Source organism: Triturus cristatus, chromosome 5_2, assembly GCF_964204655.1.
Source record: "Triturus cristatus chromosome 5_2, aTriCri1.1, whole genome shotgun sequence".
In the NCBI taxonomy this organism is placed as follows: Eukaryota; Metazoa; Chordata; class Amphibia; order Caudata; family Salamandridae; genus Triturus; species Triturus cristatus.
Window position 1 is genome coordinate 198,613,807 of NC_140588.1, and position 24,035 is coordinate 198,637,841.

At 43.1% G+C, this 24,035-nt stretch overlaps 1 long non-coding RNA gene across 1 annotated transcript in view; it reads right to left on the bottom strand.

Moving 5' to 3' along the window:
* Positions 1-22,866: 22,866 nt before the first annotated feature.
* The window catches only part of LOC146822791 (uncharacterized), a 30,110-nt gene continuing 28,941 nt past the window's right edge, over positions 22,867-24,035 (bottom strand). Inside the window, exon 4 of the long non-coding RNA XR_014962077.1 lies at positions 22,867-23,488. This is a non-coding gene — a long non-coding RNA (uncharacterized LOC146822791). The remainder of the gene's footprint in view (positions 23,489-24,035) is intronic.

The window sequence follows — 24,035 nt, forward strand, 5'->3', positions numbered from 1 at the left end:
AGGAGGTCATGTGCAGTGTAGAAACACAACCCTGTTCTCCGTTCAAATCAACGTGTAAGTTGTGGTTGCAATTTTAAAGTAAGGGTACCCTTCCCAGTGGACCTTGAAGAAACTCAGTGGAAGACAAGAGCCACCCCACTCGTGGATACCCTTGGAACCAGGTTACCTGCACCAGGGAAGCCAGGTGCATAGGTGTGAAGTGGCGTCAGAAACCGTTGTCGAACTCAATGGGAGACTTCAGGAAGATGCCACTGCTGGAGAAGGTGAAAGTGTCCGGTGGAACCCAAAGGTGGATTCAAGGTGGAGAGTACCTGCAAGCAAAGAGAACAGATTCTAGGCCACTCACGGGTGACTAGGGGGCACGGTAGACGAGTGCCCACTGATGTCAGGTGTTGCAGGAAAGATACGGTGACCTTGGAGCTGCAGCTGTGATGACCAGGCGACACTGTGGAAGACCAGGAGCCATTCACGAGCTGCCCCACATCGGATGTTGAGAGTTGAGGGGCCGGTGTCCGTCGGGAGCACCAACAAGCCTAGGCAACTGTAACCAACGTGAAAAGCAAAGAAGGTGCAGTGTCGGGATCAGCAAGGTCCAGGGGACTCACCACAAGTAGAGGAGTCGGGGCAGGCCCGAGCAATCAGGGGAGCCCAAGAATTCAAAGGTGTCCCTCAACAGGACCCACAGGCCGGAGGCACTGGAGTCGCAAGACGACTTCGAGCAGCTCACCAAAAAAGTAGGCCCACAGTGCAAGCAATGTGGTGTGGTTGAAGATTCTGGTCACTGGAGATGCTTGAGGTTGGGGGTACTTGGAGCCTGAAGATCTTGATGGAAGGAATCCGACAAGCCTATGCAACGGCAAGTCAACGCTGTGCACATGGGTCCGGATCATGCAGCTCCGACGAGGGATACTGGCCTCAAACTTGGTTAAAGGACAGGGCAGGCCTTGAGGGATGTGAGGAACCACCACCTGTGTTGCTGAGCCTTTCGGAGTCTGTGGGAGCCCAGGATCAGCAGACTGGTCATCTTTGTTGCGGTGCCTGCAGATGCAGGGAAGTGACTCCTTCACGTCAAGGGAGATTCCTTCATGTGTCTTGGACGCCCACAGGCCTTGGAAGGTCTCCTGTATGGAGCACAGGCATGGAAATTGCAACAGATGAGCAGGGCAAAGAGATCAGGAGCAGCAGGAGTCTTCCCAGTTGCAGCCTTGAAGCCCAGAGCAAAGTTCAGAGTGCCCAGACGGTCGAAGTTGAAGTGGTGTCTGAATTGAATCGTGTCCAACGAAGAATCTAGGGACCCACCATCAGGTAAGCCCTTAAGTACCCTAAGGAAAGGGTTGGGATGATTCAGGGTTCCCTCCCAGGGAGTGGTTGAACAGTGGGGAGGATACTCCCCTGTCCTTTGTCCAGTTTAGCACCAGTGTGGGAGCCAACGGCTCCTTGAGCTGGTTTGAACTGGACTATGCAAGGAGGGCACAAAATGTGCCCTTCAAGCAGACTAAGTGGCGCTGGCAAGTGCTCCCACCCGGCCCCAATACACTAAACCCTGTCTGGGAGGTGGTCACACCTCCCTTGATCCTCAGAGAGAAGTCCAAAGAAGTCCAGAGTGCCCAGACGGTCGAAGTTGAAGTGCTGTCTGAATTGAATCATGTCCCATGACGAAGCTAGGGACCCACCTCAGATAAGCCCTTAAGTACCCTAAGGAAAGGGTTGGGACAATTACTGGTTCCCTCCCAGAGGAGGGGTTGAACAGTGAGGAGGATAGTCCTGTGTCCTTTGTCCAGTTTCGCGCCAGAGTGGAAGCCAACTGCTCACTGAGCTGGTTTGAACTGGACTATGCAAGGAGGGCACCAAATGTGCCCTTCAAGCAGACTGAGTGGTGCTGACAAGCGCTCCCACCCGGCCCCAATACATTAAACCCTGTCTGGGAGGTGGACACACCTCCCTGTGACAGGATGCCTATTGTTCTGCCTTCCCCTGCTCAAACTTGGCTCAGCAGAAGGAGGGCAGAATCGTGTCTCTGGTCGGCAGCAGCCATGTTGTGCTGTCCGGGTCTAGAAGACTAGTACCGGGAGCACTGAGGGACTAATGGAGGGCCTTTACAGTCCTTGGAATCATACCTTTCCACACCATTTGCGGTGTGGGAGGTACGATTCTAACATGTTTGATACCAAACATGACCGGGTTCGTTGCAGCCATTTTCGAGATGGTTATCGCATAATGACGTGTTGCCCCTCTATATGTTATATGGGTGTTTCACAACCCAGGAGAATGGACTCCGAAGGCTGTAGGGGTGTCCTGCTCATGCAGGGGTACCCTCACACTTAGAACCAAGCACTCTGCCTACAGGATTGAAAAGGCCTGCTGTAGGGGTGACTTATAGGTTTTAAGTGCAGTGACCTTAGATATAGGGAACCTATATCTGTTGTAAGTGCTGTTACACCAGCTTACACAGGCTGCAATGGCAGGCCTCTAGTGACAGTTTGAATGGTCTCTCATCAGTGGCATAATACATGCTTCCTTCTGTGGGGTGGACCCCTGGGGTACCTAAGCCCTGGGTATCTCAGTACCATATACTAGGAACTTATAAGGGTACCCCAGTGTCCAATCTGGGATGTACCTAAGTACTTCCTATAACAGTTTAGGGGAGAAAGCAGAGAGACTGGGGTAATGATTAGCAGGATCCCAGTCAGACTAGTCCGAAACCATAACGACAGATCCTATTTTCCTACACAACCCCTCCTCCCCCAAACGTAAGGAGATGAGACTAACCTTGCTTAATTGAGTCTTCATTTTCTAAGTGGAAATATCTGGAAAGTTCATCTGCATTGGCATGGTTACTCCCAGGTCTATGGTCCACTGTATAGTCCATCCCCTGTAGGGAAATGGACCACCTCAAAAAATTGAGATTTTCACCCTTCATCTGTTTAAGCCATAAGAGGGGCTTGTGGTCTGTCTGAACAATGAAGTGAGTGCCACACAGGTATGGCCTCAGCTTCTTCCAGGCCCACACCACAGCAAAGGCCTCCCTCTCAATGGCTGACCAATGTTTCTCCCTGAGGGTCACCCTTCTGCTGATAAAAGCTACTGGTTGATTCTCGCCCTCTGCATTAAGTTGTGATAACACAGCCCTACCCCTATCTCAGATGCATCTGTCTGGACAATGAAAGGTTTGGAGTAGTCAGGACTTTGCAGGATGGGAGCAGTGCACATGGCCTACTTTATATCATCAACTGCCTTAGGACAGCTTACCGTCCACTGAATTTACTTGGGCATACTTTTTAATGTCAGATCATTCAGGGCAGTTACAATAGACCCATATCCATTTACAAATCTTCTGTAATACCCAGCCAGGCCCAAGAAAGCTCTGATCTGAGTCTGGGTAGTGGTAGCAACCCAGTTCATAATTGTCTGAATTTTGCTCTCAAATGGTTGAACCTGACCTCCACCTACTAGGTGACTCAAGTATACAACCTTGCTCTGCCATATCTGGCAATTGGTGGCCATGATAGTGAGGCCTTCCTTTTGCAGGGCCTCCAGAACATTTCTGAGGTGGACAAAGTGGTCCTCACAGGTGGAGCTAAAGACAGCTATATTATCTAGATATGCTGTACTATAGGCTTACAGACCAGTTAAGACTTTATTCACCAGCCTCTGAAATGTGGCATGTGCAATCTTCAGACCAAAGAGCATCACAATAAATTGATAATTCCAACTAGGGGTTGAGAATGCTGTTTTTGGCTTGGCATCTTCAGCTGGTCTGATTTGCCAGTAGCCAGCTGTCAGGTCAAATGTACTCTGAAACTTGGCTGAGGATAAAGAATCTATGAGTTCATCTGCCCTGGGAATTGGTTGAGCATCAGTCCTAGTGATTGCATTGAGATCTCTGTGGTCTACACAAAACCTGATTTCTCTTTTTCCAACATTGATGCGAGGTTTTTGCACAAGGACTACTGGACTAGCCCAGGGGCTATCAGAAGGATCAATGACCCCCAATTCTAGCACTTTTTGACCCTCTATCCTGATGCAGTCTCTGACATGGTCAGGCTGTCTGTAGTTTCTATTCTTCATAGGCAGACTGTCACATATGTCCACCTGTGTCTTACCTGCAATCTTTCCTACAACAATCAAATGAAAAAGAGCTAACTACCATTCAATTATAGTGTCACAAATGCCTTTCACTCATGTTTCAAGAGAAAAACTAGTAGATTTTTTTTAAAAACCTCCACCCACCAACCTTGAGAAGTGCGCTCAAGCATGATGGGCACATTTGCATGACACAAGCGCACTGCGCTGGTTTTGCACAATTTCTTCCAAGCTGTGTGCTACCATTATTGTTTGAATAATGAACGACTAAGCACCACTTTCACTGCCTTAGCACACATGCAACCACTGACTAGGGCTTTCCTAGCAACCTGGTCCTGAAGAATGCCATTGTGACTCAGTATGCATGCATATTTGGCTGAAATGTCGACCTAATACTAGGATGTGAGAGACCATTATTATCTCACTTCACGTCCACTATCTCCATTTTCAATCTGACCCAAGGGATCCACGATTAAAACATCCTTAAGGGTTGGTTCACCTTGAGGTAGTTTTAATTCACCCACAAATTCACGATTCACAAAACAAACAGCTCTGCTGTAATCAGGCATCCCAGCACACCCGAGATGCAATAAGCATCTTGGGTAGGAAACAATGACGAAGCATGCCAACAACTAGGTTGCTGGGTTAAGGGATCTATTAAAAAACCTAATGGGTTTTCTTTTGACACACGAGAGAAAGGCAATCGTGATGCTATATTTGAATGCTAGTTATCTCATTTTCATTTGATAATCATATTGATTAGGGAAAGAGAAACAGGTTTATCTCATCTTCTCGTGATTTGTTTTCCTTACTGGCTCAGTATATAATGTACACTTATGTAAGTGGACACCTTGCACTGATCCAGACGACCCTTATAGTGATTTTTTTATTGGTCTTGGACAACCTTAGAAAGCTCTCTAAGTGGTAGCTGTGGAGAGCAGCCTTCAGGCTTAGTCCAGAAGGAGTGTAAAGGAGCTTATTTTACCAGAACATAGTCTTATGGGTATAGATTAAGTGAGAAAGAAACAGACAGTGTATTTATAAAAATAAGTATTTATTATAAGACACTCACTAACACATACAGATATCTTCTAGCCGGAGATATACACAATGCACACAATAGTTTGCAATAGAAACAGGTAAGTAGCACAGAATACACAGTGGTCCCCAGGGGGAGACCAAACCATATAGTAAAATAGTGGTATGCGAAACAAGAGTCGAATCAAGACCATAGTCAGAGGACACAGAAGTGCCAGCAACCAAAGGAACCACCCGAGGTAAGTTTCCAGGAGCCCCACAGAGGTCATCTGCAGTGTAGGAACACACTACGTACAAATCAACGTGCAAGTTGCAGTTGCAATTTTAAAGAAAGGGGAGCCTTCCCAGGGAACGTTGACTGTTAGCCGGTTTTCATTCTGACGGGAGTACCCTCCAAGGTGCGATTCATACTTATACATTATATTGTACTGCCTGGAATACAAGTTACATTGAGATATACACTTATACTTCTCATCGTACCGCCTGGGATACAAGGTACACTAAGGGCCCGATTCACAGAACTAACTTAAGACAAAATCCTAAACTTACTACTTTTGGTATTCACAGAAGTTAGGATTTTGTTTTAAGTTTGTCTTAAGACAAACTTAAGACAGACTTAAGACAGACTTAAGACAGACTTAAGACAAACTTAAGACAGACTTAAGACAAACTTAAGACAGACTTAAGACAGACTTAAGACAGACTTAACTTAGGATTTTGTCTTAAGTCTGTCTTAAGTCTGTCTTAAGTTTGTCTTAAGACAAACTTAAGACAAAATCTTAACTTCTGTGAATACCAAAAGTAGTAAGTTTAGGATTTTGTCTTAAGTAAGTTCTGTGAATCGGCCCCTCAGACCCATGCTGAATGGGATTACTTACAAGCTTAGCCTGGATTCTGGCGGACCTGTTCCGAAATTAACGACTGCCCCGAGGAAGTCGATGGGCAATATACCCAAGAAGAAACACGTGTTGGCTACATCTGGCTACATCAGCTACGCCTATTTGTTGATATGAACCATCTGTAAAATACCAAGGGGAAAATTCACAGAACTAACTTAAGACAAAATCCTAAACTTACTACTTTTGGTATTCACAGAAGTTAGGATTTTGTCTTAAGTTTGTCTTAAGACAAACTTAAGACAAACTTAAGAGAGACTTAAGATAGACTTAAGACACACTTAAGACAGACTTAAGACAAACTTAAGACAGACTTAAGACAGACTTAAGACAGAGTTAAGACAAACTTAAGACAAAATCCTAACTTAAGTCTGTCTTAAGTCTGTCTTAAGTCTGTCTTAAGTCTGTCTTAAGTCTGTCTTAAGTTTGTCTTAAGTCTGTCTTAAGTCTGTCTTAAGTCTGTCTTAAGACAAACTTAAGACAAAATCCTAACTTCTGTGAATAACAAAAGTAGTAAGTTTAGGATTTTGTCTTAAGTTAGTTCTGTGAATCGGGCCCCAAGAATACTAAAATAAAGAAGAATACTAAAATACAGGATTTGGATTGATACTTTTTGGACTGATTTTCTGATGTGATAATATTGTTCTTTGCTCAGGAACGGGATCTAGTTTTGCAATTTGCTCTCTGTGAACCCTTGTCCACAGAGGACATTTGGATAGCTGGGTGGCCGTTTTCCAGTTGTTCCCTTGACCATCCTTTAGACGACATTGGTATCTTAGTTATAGCAATGGCATTGCGCAAAGTCTGACCTAGCCACATTTCGAAGCTACATTACCCTTGGAACCATAATAGGATAAACTCAGGGGTGAAAATAGACCAAAGGCTCTCAGTGGTGTAACAGCAGAGTTTGAATCATCTCAGTAGTGCAAACCACACTATCTTTCAAATAAAAATGGTATTAAATCATTGTACGCTGTTTGGTGGCTTGAAGCCAGAAGCTATACTGTGGAAATGAGCCTTTTTAGGGGCCCACCGGTGCAGGGTTCACCCTTATCTGTCCACGGGTCCTTAAACCAACAAAGAAGAAATTAGCACTGAAGCTGAACTATCAAACAACAGGTTTATTCATCACTCATGAGTGGGACTACATCAATACAGAGCCCTCAGGAACTGTATGAGGTAGTATATTGAAGTCACAGAACACAGGCCTTATATACAGCTCTGTCTGCACTGTAAGCATTGAGACTCAAAGTGGAGGTACAGGCATACACAGGAATAGCTATTGACAAATATGGTCGGACAAGGATCACTTAGCCAGCAGAGTGGGAGGGGAAACCAGAACTGCTTCCATCAGTTAAAATAGCCTGACAGTTACACTCTAAGACAGGTGCATTCTAGCAACTACAGGCCTTTCTGAGCATACATTACTCTGGCTCAGTGCTGAAGAAGTTAACTATAGTTGATGACTCAAGCAGAATAGAAAAGCAGGCAGTGGTAAAGACGGAAGAAGCACATGGCTAGCACGTGGCTAACTAAAATGGCTGCCACAAACAAAATGGCTTCAGCTCATGCTAACAGCGATTTCTGTCGGTTCCCACAGACTACCCTATTAGCATTAGCTGAAGACATCCCTATAATTTAGAAGGGACATGGAAGATATCTTGCACATCTATAAGCATCATGTTATTGATCTCCTGATCTATTACTAGTTGAGCATTTACATTTTTGGTATTTCTCCTGACAGGTGTGCATGAAGTACAGGTAGAAACACAAAGGGAACAAAGTATTGGGCCACATTGTATACATAAACAGCAGATGAAGAGGATCGCAATAAATATACATAGAACTGTTAACAGTTTCCAGCCCCAAGTAACGATCATTGTCCACAGGCATCCGGTAAAAGTCCAAGTTCCTGAATCCTGATGGATTTAAGAGGCTGTTTTATGCAGCTTAGAAATTGCTTCAAAAACTAAAGGGGCGTAGTCAGGGATATAGACACAGCAACTGTTCCCGATGATGCGGCATGCTCCACCACGATCTGCCAAGACCACATCGAGCACCATCCGGTTTTGGAGCGCCACAATTCTCGCAATTTGTAGTTCTTCTGTGATGCTCCCAAGTGCCATAGCTGTCTGATTGGTTACAGCCTCTACAACACGTGTCAAGCTCCTGATCTTTCTGCTGTTTAAGGCGGCACCAACAAAGAAGAACAGTCCGAAATTGAAGTCAACATACTGTTGCAGTGCAGTCTCAGTTTGATCCACCTCATCATGATTTATTGTCCTCTTAAATCTGTTTTTAGAAATGTCATTAAACAGTTTATAGTCTTTATGATAGGATGCAGGTGCCAAAAACACAGGTGATAGCAAAAAGGACACAAAGCAGGTACCTGACCAAACAATGGGTAAGTTGTAATATCCCTTACTTCCACATATAAAATACGTATTATGTGATGATGTAAAACTGCTATTATTTATTCCAGTAATATTTAACACCAGAGTACAATCACTTTTCCCCACAGGAATACTACCAACACTGTTTACACATAAGTCTGCTCGAGCTCTAGTAACAGCTATAAGAGGGGGTCCATTACCCTTGGCAGTTCGAGTGTTTGGGAAAACATAATATGTGGAGGAATTTCCTCAGCAATACACTTCCATTTCCCACACAGTTCCTTTAGCTTGTGGATCTCCTTCCTCATCAGGGTAACAGGTTCTGTTTAGCTGAAAGTTCAGTCTTCCTACGCCAAAGTCAGTGATGTTAGCAACATGAGTAGCCCATAGCAGCGCAAACCAGGCTCTGCAGGGGCCATTGTGTGAAAATGGCAGAGGAGTAAAAGGCGTTGCTCCCTTCTTCTGATGAGCTGGCATCATTCCACACACCCAACAGTTGGTAATGTTCGTAGTATTATGGGTGTGATGTAATATTTGAATGAACGTGTTGTCGAGATACGACTGTCTATGTTTCTGCTCATAAGGGAGGGTGAAGTAGTGGTGCTCAATGGGGACAGGAGTAGTAGCAGTCAGTAGATTTCGAGCAGGAGCTACTCCCTCTATATCCCATGTTATCATAGCAATGATGATAACAATGGAAGTAAGCCCAATGATGAACACAATCTTTTGATCACAAATTCTCGTAGCAGTTGACTTCTTCTCCGTAGGCATATCCATCTCGGCGTTGAACAACAAAGCAGATATCACACTAAGGTCCTGCGCAGCCATTGGTTTCTTTACTGAGGTTGAGCCGGGTATCACTATTAGGGTCCCCCCCTTTGCTACTCAGTCTTTCACTAGCCCAGGACAGTGACTCAACCAGTCTTTTTCAACAATGAGGTCTCTCTCTTCCGGGGTCGCAGCTGATATCGAGATGTACTAGGGATCGTGTGGTCCAGGAAGACTTCCTCAGGTCCTTCAGGTGTCGCAGCTTGGCCTTTCTCGGTGTCCAGAATAACGCGGTGATCTTTAAGCGCAGCAGGTTCCACCAGGGTGGACGGCACCTTCTTACAGTGGGTGGAATGGACCCAGTTTTTCCGATTGGTCACTCGGACTGCAGTTCTGGTCACCAGAAGAACTTACTAAGGCCCACACCAACGAGGTTCTAGGCTGCTCGACCTCTGGAACACCTTCACCATCACTTGGTCACTGGGCTGCAGATCATGACCATCACCTTGCGACCTGTCAGGAAGAGCCTCTCTGACCTGTTGATAAATAGAAAGCAAGCTGTCAGTCAACTGAGACAAATAGTCGTTCATCAATGCATAAGGTACAACATGTATAGGGCGCGGCTTAGGAATTCCCCAAATGTTCATTGGCCTTCCAAATACCACCTCATATGGTGTGAGGCCAAATCGTGTATGTGGTATCGATCTAATGGACAATAAGGCCAAGGGCAGTGCATCAGGCCTTTTCAAAGATGTGGAAACCTGTATTTTGGCAAGTGTTAGTTTTAGAGTGGAGTTGTAGCGCTCCACCAGCCCTGCTGATTGTGGGTGGAAAGCAGCATGGAACTTCTGCTTGATTCCCAGTCCTTTCATAAGATACTCAACAACTTGCCCAATGAAATGGGGTCCGTTGTCACTCCACAAAACTCTGCAAACGCCGAATCTGGGCAAAAACTCCTTTAGGAGCACCTTTGCTGTAGTAAGAGCTGTATTATCTTTCGTAGCGTATGCCTCTATCCATTTACTAAAAGCACAGACCACTACTAGAACATACTTCAGGTTATTACAGTGTTCCAGCTGAATATAATCCATTTGCAGAACCCCAAAAGGTGCAGTTGGTATTGCAAAGCCTCCTGTTGGAGTTTGTGTTCCCTTTCCAGGATTATACTGGAGACAAATCAAACAAGACTGGACTATCTTTTTAGCCGTGCCGGCAATATCTGGATGATCCCAAACTTGCATAAGTAACTTTGTCATTGAGGAAGCTCCAACATGTGCTGGCCCATGTGCCATGTGAACCATGGGGTGTAAATAGGCTGTGGGCAATTTCCACCTAGTCATATCTTCATTCCTCCAACAGCCCTCATCATCCAGTGTTCCCTTCTTGGACCAGTGATCTAGTTCATCAGCAGTGGCAGATCGCTGCATGTCCAGTACCTCTTGCCTGGCATCATGCCAACGTTCAGCCTGTGACTTGGCCACATACATAGATGTAGTACTTCGCTGCACTGCAGTCTCACGAGCTGTACAGTCTGCAAAGGCATTCCCTGCTCCTATTTTGTCAGTTACTTTCTTGTGGGCGCTACACTTAACAATTGCTACTTTCTTAGGATATGTCAAGGCAGTAAGGATATTATGTGCTAATTCCCCATGCACTATTTGTGTCCTGTGTGATCTAAGGAAGCCTCTCTCTTTCCAGAGTTACCCAAAGTCATGAGCCCCTCCAAAATCACACCGGCTATCGGTGTAGATGTTAACAGACAGGTCTGTGCTAAGCTCACATGCTCTTGTTAATGCTATCAACTCAGCTGCCTGAGCTGACTTCTGTGGGATGCGAGCGGTCTCAACTACCGTCTGAATTGTTGTAATTGCATAAGCAGCTGATGTCGTGCCATCAGGCAACTTCAAGCAAGACCCGTCAACCCACAATTCCCCATCAACTTCAGGAAGGGGCGTATCTTGTAGGTCAACCCGACCCTTTGTTTGTTCTTCAGTAAGGAATATACAATCATGAGACTCTTGTGACTGAGCCTGAGTAGCTGGGAATGGCAATAGTGTAGCAGGATTTAAAGTCGAGCATCTTTTCAGTGTGATATGAGGGGCCAAGAGTGTCAATTCATATCCTGTCAAGCGAGCACTAGTCAAGTTTTGTTTTTTCATCTGATTTAAAAGGGCAACCACTGAATGGGGCACTAACACAAGCAATGTGTGTGATAAGACTATTCCCTCACTCTGACGTAGAGACACAGCTGGTGCCGCCACCACTCGAAAACACCCAGGTAACACACGGGCGACTGGATCAAGGACAACTGAGAAATATGCACAAGGATGCTGATTATCACCGTGTGTCTGTACTAGCACTGAGAGAGCGCAACCATCCCTCTCATGTACATAAAGTGTAAAGGGCTTAGTGTAGTCTGGAGTTCCTAATACTGGTGCAGAGCAAAGAGCTTGGCTTAACTGCTGGAAAGCATCCTGATATTCAGTAGTCCATGGGAGGGGCATCGGAGTGTCTTTAGTCAAAAGGGCAACAAGGGTTTAACAATGTAAGAAAAGCTATGAATCAACTGCCTACAAAAGGAAGTAAGACCAATCAGTGCACGAAAATCCTTCTGAGTACGGAGCACAAGTGTGTCTAAAATGGCTTGAATGCGGTCTGGTGTGAATGCACGTCCCTCCTTAGACAGAAGGTGACCTAAGTAGGTAACCTGCTGTCTACAATATTGCAATTTCTTCCGAGAGACTTTGTGATGATGAGATGCAAGGAATAAGAGCAATGACAGTGTCCCTTCTTCACACTGTTCAGGGGTATCAGCAGCCAACAAGATGTCATCAACATATTGAATAAGAGCCACCCCTTTCGGTACAGGAAATGAATCAAGCTGCCTGGCTATAGATGCTAGGACTCTCTGTATACCCTTGTGGAGCTCTACAATATCTGAAGGATTGATTATTCAAAGTGAAGCCGAACAAATAACGGCTGTCAGGATGAATAGGGATGGAGAAAAATCCATTTTTCAAATCTACTACGCTGAATGTAGTTGCAGTATGAGGAATCATAGTAAGAAGTGTTGGGATGTCAGAAACAACCAGGTATTGAGGCACTTCTATCTTATTGACCTCTCGTAAGTCAATGATAAATCTATAGATTTTAGAGTCAGTGTCTTTTTGCAAAATGGGAAGAATAAGGCTATTACAGGTATTGTAGGGCACTTCTTCCACAACCACCACTCTGATCAAATCCAGAACAATGTGTATCAATGCCTCTTCACCTTCTCAAGAGATTTTATATTGGGGCAATCGAGGCAATGAAGCACCTTCCTTTACTTGAATATGTACTGGTGGAATAACCATCTGACCCACATCAGTATCTGATGTAGCCCACAAGGTACTAGGTAGCGATGCCAAAGCAATATCTTCTTTAATAAGGTAAGACCTCCCAACCATTGCATAGTTATCGTTCAGAATGACATGTACACCTTCTGGGAAAGAACGTATTGAAGCACGAAAATGTTTAAGCATATCGAGACCCACAATGTTATCTGGTGTGTTAGGGGAAACCAGAAATGGACATGCAGCAGTGAAGTTACAGCGACTAAATGCAAGTGGCTGTGACAGTGGGCTTAGGGAAGGTGTCCCATCGAATCCTATTGATGTTATCGTCGTGCCAGACAGGGGAGCCCTAGTAACCAATTGTTTAGACAGAGCACTACGAGTAGCTCCTGTGTCAACCAGAAAGCGACCAGTAGAACCTAAGACGTTTGCATCGACATAGGGACCCCTTTGCTCTACTGGGACCTCGACCTGTTCCGTACCCCAATTTAGGCATTCCCATACATAATCAGAATCCTTAGGATCATTGATCGAATAATCAGACGTTTGATATTGATTTAGTCTGTCAAAAGTATTAAAAGAATTTGGATTCTGTGCAACTGCCTCAAATCTAGCACGACTATCCATGCCTCCCCTATTACCTGAGTTCCCGGGACGACCTCTCATGTTCCCTCTACCGCGCTGATACTGCTGACCTCGCAAAATGGGGCACTCAAAATGCCAATGTCCGATCTCCTTACAATAAGCACACTGATCAGAAGACAGAGTTGCTTGCGAGAAAGAGGGTGCACCAGGGTGATACATCACATGTCCACCTCTACCACCACCTCTAAATGATGGACCATAGACTTGAACCAACATAACTTTCATCTTTAAATCCTTAACCTTTTTATCCTCCTTGCCTTTCGCTTCCAATTCCTGACGCTCATAATACTGGGCCATAGTCAAAAGGGAGATGGGGGAAAACGTAATCCATGAACTCTCGCTGACCTTTAGGCAACTAGCTATTTCTGGCAACATGTTCGCGGCAAATTTGTCGGCGAACAGATGCTTACCCGTGTCATCTGTCAACGACTGTCCACTAAAGTCATGAAAAGTCTCTTTAAATCGGGTAAAGAAGTCTGAAACTGACTCATCTGGTTTCTGCTTACAGGACGCTAACTTAGTCCAATCTATCTTCTTAGGAGGTATAAGAGTTTTCAACTTAATCACGATGGCTTTGGGAAGATCTAATATCTCCTGTTCTGGTTTTTGCACAGGCTCCCTAGCCGCGTCCTTTTCCTCCAAGTGCACCCAAGTATCACCGTAAGTTTTAATATCATCTACCTTCCTAATTAATCTCCACATATCGGGGGGTAAAATCAGTCCAAAAAACATGTCAAATCTGGCATAGTACAGGAGCTAATAGCTCCTTCCACTTCTTCATAAAAAGCAACTGGGTTTTTCCGTGGGCCGGGCAAAGCAGCTTTAAGAACCATAACGTCTGCTGTACTCCAAGGAGTATAAACCCAATAGACAAAATATCCTTTTGCATCATCTGAATCTTTATCATCATTCGTGCCTGCACCCTTCGAGGGAACATACAAAGGTGCAGCTTTGCGCATCCGTTTCACAGTAACTACAGCATTACTAAGGTCATCTTCTGACCCAGTAGCTCCTTCTTGCCGCACTGGGGTCTGAACTGTTTGTTCAGTTGTTACTTTGGCAGCTGCTTTTGTCTCTGCTCGCAGACGGAATGTATCAGTACGCAATTTAACTACTCGCCTAATAAGGTCAGGCACTTGTGAGAGAAGAAAAGTGCACTCACGTAATTGATATCAGAGTGCCCTAAATCATCAGAATGTTTTCTAAAACTGGATATTACTTCTTCAACAAACATTTCAACAAAATATAACTGCTCTAAATCTTTCCACTGCTGAACCATTGCTAGAATTTCTGGAGCAAAGGCACTCCCACGAGCTGCTTTACGAGCAGCGGATCTAAGAGTGGCCATGCGTTCAGTAGTTAAAGTAAAGCGAATTGTTCGCCCTACATCCTTATCGCTATCTTTTTTTTCTGAAGAAAAAATGCTCCTCATCAGAATCGTCATTCTTAGGGGCACTAGGGAATATATACGGGACGGGGGTCGATCCAATAAAATACTGTCTTCGTGAGGTTTATTAAGTATAGGGTAAACGAGGCGCCTAGCAGGGTACTGGCCAGTTACCTCTAAATGACGCTGCCTATCTTCTTTCTCTCTTATTTCTTTCATCTCTTTATTTTTTATTTCTAACGCATTTTGGTAGAAATGCCTTGCGTCGTTCTTTTTCTGGTATAGCTTCTTCTTTTCTCACTCCCTCATGCACTTCTTTCTCCCACATTCGTACACAATCAAACATATCGGGACGACTTTTACATTGAAAAACACAGTGCTCTACATACTGAATCTTTTTAACATCAAATGACCCATTTACTGGCCATCGTAGATCAGGATCCTTTTTAGTGTATTTGTTCCACGATGTACTATACATTATGGAAGAAATACCATATTTGACATACATATGTCTGTTAGGTGTCCCCTCTGGGGGAGCCGGCTGACTTTTTTCTAAATCCTTTTTGGTACCACAGCAAAACAACTTGCGAAGTGTGCTGGGAACAGACATGACAGAAATATTATAGTAAATATAATATTATCAGTTAAATAATACTATTCCCAAATATATTACCGATCCGAATATACCAAAAATAGAGAAAAATCTCCTCATTACCTGCCCCTTGTTATTGCAATAAAAAGAATCAAACCAAACCAGAATCTTGGTCAAGCAAATCCAAAATCAAGAGTGTTGCTTCAACGACCTTACCAAACAAAACTCTCCAGCCTCCAACTGCCAATCTCTAGTGTGACCTAATGGTCTCTGCAAACATGCGCCAAAGAAAGTCTCAGTCAGGACCAGCCACCACCTGGAGGGTCAAATCGGGAAAACCGGAAAAACACGTTGGTCTGCAAAGACAAAGTGCCTCCTCGTGCAGGGTACCTCCTCAGTAGAATTCCATTCCTCTGCCAAGACCATTCCTTCGGGCGGCCGCGTCCTCGATGAACCCCACGAGCCGGGCACCAAACTGTGGAAATGAGCCTTTTTAGGGGCCCACTGGTGTAGGGTTCACCCTTATCTGTCCACGGGTCCTTAAACCAACAAAGAAGAAATTGGCACTGAAGCTGAAATATCAAACAACAGGTTTATTCATCACTCATGAGTGGGACTACATCAATACAGAGCCCTCAGAAACTGTATGAGGTAGTATATTGAAGTCACAGAACACAGGCCTTATATACAGCTTTTTCTGCACTGTAAGCTTTGAGACTCAAAGGGGAGGAAAAGGCATACACAGGAATAGCTATTGACAAATGTGGTCGGACAAGAATCACTTAGCCAGCAGAGTGGGAGGGGAAACCAGAACTGCTTACATCAGTTAAAATAGCCTGACAGTTACACTCTGAAACCGGTGCATTCTAGCAGCTACAGGCCTTTCTGAGCATACATTGCTCTGGCTCAGTGCTGAAGGAGTTAACTATAGTTGATGACTCAAGCAGAATAGAAAAGCAGGCAACAGTAAAGACGGAAGAAGCACATGGCTATGTTGGAGGGAGATTTATTAAGGGTCAAGAGGGCAGGGGGCTGAGCACAGAGCTCTTGGAGCCTTCACGGAGTGAACGAGGGAGTGAGTTAGGGACAAAAGGGGCACCTTAATTTGAGCCGGGGGTCTGGGAACGCTCGCTCTAAAAATGAAGGAAACAGATATGTGAGACATGGAAACTGAGGCTGAAAGATTTGACAGTTTTATTAGGAAGGTGCAACTTCAAAAACTGCAAGACAAAGACATAAAAATACAAAATACAAATATAGTGACCTCGTATGAATCAGAAGGCATCATACTCATTTGGAGAGAGACACTTCAGAAAACCTCAAAGACACATTTATAAATGCATTATGAAAAACATAAATTACATCAAGGAAAAGGTTCTCAGTATGCAAAACACACTTGATCTAAAATACTGAGAATACTCACGTACCTACCTAAAACGTAAAAGAAAGCAACTTTGCAAATGTAATACAAGTATGAAATGCTCAATAAGAAAACACCAATTTAGGGACAAAATAGCATAGCAAAATAGCATACATAGCATATACAGCAAATATATTGGCAAGTTAAATTGTATCTTAAAAACAAAAAATAAAAAAATAAAAAACAAAAGCTTTTGGGGAGCACCCAAACCCGCCTGCCATCTACTAACAGATGGGTGGGGTAGTCCAATGATGTCTCTGTGGTCTCCCTTCTTATACTCTTTAAGGCGGTTAGGAGTGCCTACGGTATCGTCATCTCACGCCATGTCTACCTTGTCATTTATGGTATGGTTCTCATATTTTACCATACATGGTGACGCCTTTTCCAATAACTGTGGTACGTGAGCTAGGTGAAAGTTCATATCTCAGGCCAGGCACTTGTCGTAAATTGGATAGGGCAAGCAGAAAAATGTGTATTGGAAAGGGATTCTGTATATACATATATAAATCAGCATGTCCTGTGTTGCCACATTCTCGCCTTAGCTTGACACATCTGCGGTGGCAACTTCCCTAAAACTATGTACCAGCCCAGGATGCAGTCTGCTGTATGTCGAAAGAACAGGGGGATGTGGAACTTTGAGATAGTGAACTTCGCACACAAGTAGGGTGGGGGCTCTTTAGTTTGGAGCAGGAGGCCTCACAGAGAGAGGAGCTGGATATGATTTGGATCAGAACTGCCTTCAGCCTGTTATACAGGAAAATGGCAGAACTATGGTCAATTTAACAAAAAGGCCTACATATTGAACAGAAGGACCTACACAGGGGTTTCATGCTGGTTGAGGGGTACGGATGTCCCAGGGCATTTGTTATATGGGAAAATCAGTCCCTCTCTCATTTCCCTCCTCTTGTTCATCCTTGAACAGAATCCTCACAGCATACCTTTCAGGTCTTTGAGGTATTTGGTAATGGTAGCAGACTGCATTTAGTGTAGTCCTATTGTTACTTCTACAACTTCTATAAGTGCTAAGTTATTCATATTGCCTGTTCTATCCTTGTTCTCCCTTTGCTAATTATGCTTTTCTCAGGAGGTGCAACCGCTACTTACTCGGTGTACATACTGAAGAGCATATTGTGCATTAGGACAAACAGGTATGACATTGTAACACATGCCGCTTTCTGTGTCGGTAGGCCGGTGTGTGCAAACATAACATCCTGCTCTGTCAACTGTCCCCCTGTCCCGTCTTTATCAATGGCAATTTATTCAATGTGGTACAAAAGTCATTATAAAGCAGCAATGGGGGTCAATGCTGCTAGTAGCACCCATGATCATTTTCTCTAATTGTTCTGAAAGTCCTGAGCAAGTCTTGAGGCATTGTTCCAATCATTGGTACGTGTGGCTAGTGTGACTAGTTGGGAGAATGTCTTATCTTCTGCTGCGCCTGTACTATGTTAAAAAAAAGTCTGCTGAATAATAATGTAGAGCCTCGGAGATGATACCTGTAAACAGAAAAAGTAACCGTTGGTGCCTGTCTTCAAGTAATTTGAGAGGTTTGAAAGCACTTCTATTACTTAGGCACATTCGACATGAAGAAAACAAAGTGAAGAAAAGGTAAAGATGTCTCATTGTCACAACTTGTAGACTGAGGGGTTGGGGCGTCGATGTTTCCAGACGTTCTTTAGGTGATGTATCCTTGAGGCCCGCTTACACACGCGACCTTTCTCTTCTGTGTAGCACGTGCAACCCTTCAGGATGAGCTTGGGATACCATTCCCACTTGGTAGTTTCCATGGAACACATGTAGTTTCTGTGTGGCTCCTTGCCCCTTGCACAACCCCTCAATCACCTGTGAGATGAACGCCGGTCCATTTTCAGAACCCAAAAGCAGAGGTATTAAAAAGCGCGGTATGAACTCTTTCAGGAGGAATTTGGCAATAGTTTGTGCATTGCTGTTCTTGAATTGGCATGCCTTAGTCCATTTGCTGATCATGCACACAATAACCAACACGTACTTATAGTTTTAGTAGGGGGTATGTTGATGAAGTCCATTTAATGTGGGGAAATGAAGTGGCCTGAGGCAGTGGAAATACAGCTTCAGGAAAGCAGTCTGATCTTCCTATCACGTCGTACAAGTGATGAACCATGAAAAAAGAAGGGCCATGGGGGCAAGCACTATCATTGGTAAACATTTCTTTCCATTTGTGCCTATTCATATCCCTGTTCTGTTTGTACACATCCTCCCCTGTTCCCTTCTTCCTTTTCTTCCACCCAGCCCCTTCAATAATATACTTAGTGTCATAGTACATATCATCATCCTTTATCTTTATATCATGATATCATGTGTAGTAGAAACAATTTGAACCATTGTGTACTCACAATCAGTTAATGCTATTCTTTTTTTTTGCACATCTGCATCAATACATTTTTTACCAATTGATAAACAATTGAAACTTTGGTAGTAACAGGCCTTGCAATAGTTGAGCTATTAATGGTGCACGCTGCATGTGTTTTCCATCTGAGGTAAGGAGGGAACTCCAAATGAAGGAAAGAAGAATTAAAACATTGTACTATAACTTGACCCAACTGCAAACACAGATGAAAATCTCTTGTCACAGTAACAGCTTTAGGAATCAAAAACACTCATAGTTGTCAAACTGTGCCTAGGGATGTGGAATTGCCGTAGCCCCACTCCCAGGACATATTTTCTTTTGAGGTCAAGGGTAACAAGTTTTCATGCATATTTCATCCTTGGGACAAGTAGGCCCAACCCCCTACAGCACAAATTCCTTGGCTATCAGTTTACATTACCACATTATGGATCAGGGAAAGGCATAGTCTGCAAAAAAGATAATATTTGTGTCCATGTGCTAATGCTGTTCAAACTTGCATTTATTGTTCATTATTGCAAAGGCTTTATTATTAGGGTGAGCGCTCTAAGTAAATGTTGTAAGCTCAGACTGCACTACTGACAGTAGTTAGTGTATGTAAATGTGTGCACACTTTCTCAATATTTAGCAATGTGAGGCTATGTATACTGCTCTCAGAATGCTCTCCAATTAGGTGCAAATATTTGCAGAAGCTTGATAGCAAGACTGATAATTCTTTGCCTTCAAAAATAAAAATGTTCACACAAAACAAATGCAAAAACATTTCGCTAAACTACTGGAATAAGGTAGGTACCATTTCTTTGTAACATAAAAATAAACAAGCATTGGTAAAGCCAATGAAATTGTTGGTCAGCCTTTTGGCTTTGTCAATGCACAACTTGTTTTGGCAATATTTTTGTGAAACCTCATTGGTGTGGGAGCTGCTGGGCCCTCGCCATTATAGCAAACATTGGCAAAAGCAGAAATTGTTGTGGTCTCAAAAATCAAACATTGCACAGTAGTTCCTGGCACTGGATAAAACAACTGTGTGTGGATATGCTCCTTGTGAATGAACAGAATGAGGTCACTCACAGTGAAGCTAGCCAAGAGAGGGAGGGAGAGACATTTTACTAAACATAAAAGGTCATTGTTAATGCCAGACCTAATTAGGGGCCAAATCATGAAATAAAGTGCACCCATGTCCTTGTATTAAGTGCAGATAAACAACTGTTGTAAATTCACTAGACTACAGAAGTAGGCCAAGAAATAGTACTCCTAGAAAATATTTGTGAACTGTATTTAAGCATGAGCAAATATGCAGGTGTACTATATTGCTCGAGCGAAAATCTGAGCCATTGCAAGTTCACTTTTCCTCCAGCCACTTTTTTTTTTGTGAGCCAGAGCTGTTGCTTACCATTACCTTCAGCCCCAGTATGTAGATCTGCGGAAACGTGGCAACGTAAGGGAATTGTTAGTATTCAAAGCGTACTATGGAAGGAACCCTAACGTGATCAGAGAGGCTATTTCAGAGCTCTTATATAATGGCATTGCTGCCATAATTTGTCGCTGCATTACATGGCACAAACGGGACAAGTGTATTTTGTTACAGGATAAGTATATTTAAGAGGCAACCTGCCCCATGAACATGTAGATATTTCATTAAATTCCACACCCCTTTGTGCCAATCCCTACACCTTGAAACCTTTTTTCAAACACCCTGAAAGATTACACCTATATATTAAAACACATATTAAATCTGTACACATTGTATCCTTGAAACATTATAATACGAAGCACAGTTATTCAATGCACACTATCCTTCTGTATTGGCATATACTCATTACTAATGATCAATACGTAAACATAATATAAACACAGCATTACTACTTTTCTTTACTCCTATCCTTTGTGTCCCTGGCGAATGCACTGCATTTAGAATGCATTTTAGCACATTCCACCTTACACTGTAATTTATTACTCCAATATTCTCTCCAACTCTGAAGAACATCTACTTGTGAAGATGGCGGTGTTCCTGTTGTGGCTGGTCACCTGTCCTCTACTTCTTTGGACTCAGGGATGATGGGGCGGGCCCTTCTCCATCTGCCTGAATGCCTTAGTAGAAAGACACTTCGCAGCGGGTGTTAATTTATACAAATATATGCCTTCTTACATAATTTCAATGCCACTGTGATGTCTAGTTGATGTGACCTATACATATAATATTTGATCAGGGAGAAGTATATGGGGCGTTAAGTTGTTGTCAGAACATTGTAATATTTGTGAGTGAAAACAGAGTGACCCATGGGCAATAAACTATTTTTGCTTTCTCTCAATTTATTACCTTTAAACAGTCCGTTCAGGCATTGCTGAAAGTTGTTGCTGCTTTTATATCGTAATGGACACATGGTCTAGCTATCATCCAAACGTGTGGGAAAATGTGGTAGGCCTGAGCCTGTGGTATGATAAGTTTTTCCGATGTGTATTTTATTTCTAACCAGACACGAGGTGATGAAAACAATAACATTGAGCTCATGTAAGCAAACATCCTGAAGACAGGAAATCCAATACACTTCTTGGAGACGCAGGGGAGAATCTAATAATAATAACTTCTAATCATTCATTAACTAAGAAAGCGAAAGAAGAACCCAAACAGAAGATAGAACATTTTAAGAGAGATAAAAACTTGTAGTGGTCGAACTGCAAAATATATGCAACCACCTCTAAAGTCTGCAACTCTAATTTTAGAAGGCCTCTTTAAATTCACACCTATTATTCTGGCAATACTGCGATACTGAGCATTGCTTACTCTATGCCTACCGTCCTTTAACATTGAGATCTACTTTATATCTGCACGTATTATTTATTCTTTTATATTTTCCTAGTACTGGGGCATTTGGTGGCTACCTGTGGTAATCTTATTCCTACGAATCTCTGGTTGCCTCATATTTCGAAGGCTGCACACAGCTGTGCATATCCGAAAACGTATTCCTTACCTCCTCTCACCCATCTGCACATAAACACATACATATTCCTTCACTAAACTGCACAACGTGAAACCTGAAACACTTTATTCAATCTCGGCTTCCCCCGTTACCAAATTGTGTGATTCTAGGCAACTATTTCTCCTGCTCACTTCCACTTCCACAGACACAAATATATTTCTACACATACATTTTCTTTCTACTAAATCTTATGTTCGCTGCCAACCACAGGAAGCCCATTTCCTGCCTGGCTAGACGCCCAGAATCTGTGGTCGGCCAGAAATGCTACTTCTGAAGGCAGCATCAAAAATCTGTTAACCCTTCAACACCATGTAATATCCAAACACGTGTTGTCTTTAATTTTATGTAAAATATAGCTTATTTTAAAATAATATGTTTTTTTTTGTAAAGCGTACGTTTACTCAGAATGGTATTGTGGCGCAAAATAGCAAATCTTTATTGTTCCCCTAGCTCAATGGTACTCATTTTATCCAACTTGGAAAGATGAAAGGCTGAAGAGACCTAGAAGCATTTGACGTGTGCCCATGAAGTCAAAACATGGGTATATCTAGCGTGCATTCCACTCTATCATTTTATCTCCCCTCTTCTGTGCACTTGCTCCAGCGTGGAGTGCAAAATCCCTCCCTCTATCACAGACCAAAGATCTCACATACGCACATTATCCATACATTTTCTGGTGGGGCCCATAACACCAACATTCACTCACCATTAGTCCGTGTGGGAGGCGATTATCTTCCAAACGCTGGTATGAGAAGGAAATACCACTTTACCCTAATGAGTGACAAATCTACACCACCTTCTGTTGCTCATTAGGCCCTATATTCCATCTTTGGTATTCCTCTCATAATCGTGGCGGTGGATCTGCTAGTTGCTGTTTAAATGATTATCTAATTCTCTTTTCCCTTCGCATTAATACATTTTCATAAATAAACAAACCAACTAATTTCTGTAATGAATCAAATAAGTTCTTTATCTAATTAATGCAAATAAATTCATTAGTTGTTCAAGCAGCTGACCATCATATTTACCTATTCTGGCTAAATACCGTATTGTAAGTCAAATCCAGTAGTCTCGTCAATCTATGCCCGTCAACTTTGAAAGTTCAGTTCATCAGGAAATTGGGTATTCGATCAGTCTGTCAACGATTCAGGGACACAGCTGTACTGCAGTGTCACCATCCTCTCCGTCAGCATAACATCAGGAAATTGGAAAACGACGTCGCAATTACCTCTCTATTCTACCATAATTTATAGTAAAATTGATGATAAAAGTATCAAAGTTTGGGCATCCGAGTTCGCTGATTGGACAATCAGGGATCATCCTTTTGGGTTCTCACGAAAGTGTCTTTTGGGTTATGACCTTGTCAGTTCCGGTTAATACAACAGTCTTTGTTCAGAATATTTGGCTGATATCCCAGGCTGTCCTTGGAAGGTGCATGTTCATCTGGGGTCAGGTCCAGGCCACAGTTGTTAGCAGTGACGCATGTGCGCTTCACCCAGAACCTTGAGCAATGGAGCCGGTTTCATCGGATACAGGAGTCAGCCATTTTGTGGCCACTCGCAATGGTCAACTTAAGCAAAGAAACACAAAAACGTAATTAATACATAGAAATGGCTAATTAAATGTTATTCCCTCGCTAATACCCATATGTGTGTGTATTTATCTAGCAAAAGCAACACTCAGTGCGGTTTATACTTACTAAATAAAGCACAAATCACAATTACATCACAAAAGCGACATATATCATGCACTATTCTAATTGTCTATCATTAATATGCGTACAAAATTCAGTTCACGTATTAATTAGGCCATGCAGGTGCAAATCCCACGTGTAATTCATATATTAGTAAGGTTGGTAAGTATTTTCCACATCACTCCAATCCATTAGTTTGATTATAATTAATTAATTAATCTAATTAGTAAAACAACATGCAAAATGGGGTGGGTATACAAAATTTTGCATTACCCCCTCCAGCACACTTCCGTGCACAAGAAATTGGAAGGGAACAGTCTTCAGTCTTAACTTGTTTATTCCAGTCTTCTGTCTAATGTTCACCATCTGCTCTGACATTTACGTTGCTCTAAGTCTAGTGTCACTAACTTTCTTGGCTGTGAGA